The 2,234-nt window shown below is 39.2% G+C and overlaps 1 non-coding gene across 1 annotated transcript; it reads right to left on the reverse strand.

Annotated features, from left to right (window-relative positions):
* Nucleotides 1-456: 456 nt before the first annotated feature.
* Nucleotides 457-563, reverse strand: LOC122539222 (U6 spliceosomal RNA). Its single transcript, XR_006309002.2, has one exon. It is a non-coding gene; the product is annotated as a U6 spliceosomal RNA (small nuclear RNA).
* Nucleotides 564-2,234: the final 1,671 nt, after the last annotated feature.

The following is a 2,234-nucleotide window of genomic DNA, read 5'->3' on the forward strand; positions in this document are numbered from 1 at the left end:
CTTGAGTTCAGAACAATACTAGACAAAGTGACGAGCCTGTAAAAATAGATGGAAATGCACTGTGCACACTGTAAATAATTCATGAGACAAGCCTTTCAGAAAGAAATACCAAAAATGATGCTCTACTGAAAGAACTCAGGCATGGTTTAGATTAGATTACTTACAGTGTGGAAACAGGCCCTTCGGCCCAACAAGTCCACACCCACCCTCCGAAGAGCAACCCATCCCCCTACATTTATCCCTTCACCTAACACTACGGGCAATTTAGCATGTCCAATTCACCTAACCGGCACATTTTTGGACTGTGGGAGGAAACCGGAGCACCCGGAGGAAACCCACGCAGACACGGGGAGAATGTGCAAACTCCACACAGACAGTTGCCTGAGGCGGGAGTTGAACCCGGATCTCTGGCGCTGTGAGGCAGCAGTGCTAACCACTGTGCCACCCTGATGCCCCTAAAATATGGAATGCTTCACGAATTTGAGTGTCATCCTTGCGCAGGGGCCATGTTAATCTTCTCTGTATCGTTCCAATTTTAGTCTATGTGCTGCCGAAGTGAGCACTGTGTAGATGAAACTAAACATTAAGTGAGGCAGCAAGTGAAAGAGATCCATTCTTCAAATAAAAAAAAAGAGAAACAGCAAGTTGAATAGGCTGGACAGTTATTGGAGAAAGTTGTGAAAGAGAAAATATATTAGATCAACAGAAAGCTAATCATTTGTTGAATTAGAACAATCTTGGGTGTAAATTTAGAACATTCAAACAGAGCTGGAAGCTCTTCAGGAACAAAGCAATAAATACCAAGATTTGGATCACTCGAAGAATAAAATCAGCCAGTGGCTAATCTGGAAGAAAACCTGGCTGTAATGCATCAGGATTAGCAAATTCTAGGGCAACAGCTGCAGTCCACACAAAGCATGCAGACTGTCAGGTGGAGTAGCAATATTGTATGTACACAAAACTTAGACTTATTAAAGATAACTTCCTTTAAAAATTAGGTACAAATTTGATACCCAACTCATTTCCAAAATGAAAGTTTAACGACTTCAAATAACAAATGGTGCTCTGCGGATGCTGCCTGAACTGCTGTGCTTTTCCAGCACCACTCTAATCCAGAATCTGGTTTCCACCATCTGCAGTCATTGTTTTTACCACCGCAGTCCATGATGGAAAAACCTGACAATACAAACAGGAACAATAGGCAACATCAAACACTATGCAAATCAATGACACCTTAAGACAAAGTCACCATGATGAGATCTGGATATATCAGCAAATTATCTAAACAGTATAGAAACTCATAGGCTCATTTGTTATTTGAAGTCGTTAAACTTTCATTTTGGAAATGAGTTGGGTATCAAATTTGTACCCAATTTTTAAAGAAATTTATCTTTAAGTCTAAGTTTTGTGTACATACAATATTGCTACTCCGCCTGACAGTCTGTATGCTTTGTGTGTTTAGGCTGCACTCACTGAAATTACTTGGTTGGTTGTGGTGTCTGCCCCATAGCTGGTAATGTGTTCTACTGTGCTTTAAACAAGCTGATCATAGAGTTAATCAATCCTTCGCTAGTGTTTGATTGTTGATACAACAGTGATTCAGTCTGCTTTTATATCTCACATTTTTGTAGTCTTAAATCTTAAGGAGCTCTAATTGTACCTGTGACAGTTCTTTAAATAAGCTAGCCATTAATCCCATTTCCCTACTCTTTCTCATTGCCCTGCATGTCTGTGGTTTGCTGTCCAAAACTCAATTCTTCAGGATATAGACTTAGGGTTCAGTTTTTGTGCAGTTCTGAGTGATAATAATTCTGAGTGCTTTATTTGTTCCTGTTAAAAAGTTGCTTTAATAAGAATTTTCAAATGAACTATTTGGAAGTCTTTACGTTAAAAACAATGAATCAAATTTTAAATTATCAGCTTCTCGATCTCAGTTCTGTGAATGGATAGACACTGTCACTGCTACAATTGAAAATTAATGCAAGCTGTTAGAAAAAGCTAAAAGCCAGCTGTCTCAAACTTTGATTGCAATTCACAAAATAACTGAATACAAATGAGTTTTCAAAGGTGAAGGAACTTCAGAGAGGTTAAATGGTTGGAGTTCTCTTCTGGCTCAGTGAGTAAAAATCCTAATTAGATTTTTATACCCTACAGACAGAAGGATGCCTGTCTCTCCTGCATTAGCTGCCATTGCAGCAGTAACAATACAGTTTGTGAAATGACTCCAGGCTATG

This window comes from Chiloscyllium plagiosum, unplaced genomic scaffold (assembly GCF_037043375.1).
Source record: "Chiloscyllium plagiosum isolate Xiang-an unplaced genomic scaffold, Cpla_swu_hap1 HiC_scaffold_28, whole genome shotgun sequence".
NCBI lineage: Eukaryota > Metazoa > Chordata > Chondrichthyes > Orectolobiformes > Hemiscylliidae > Chiloscyllium > Chiloscyllium plagiosum.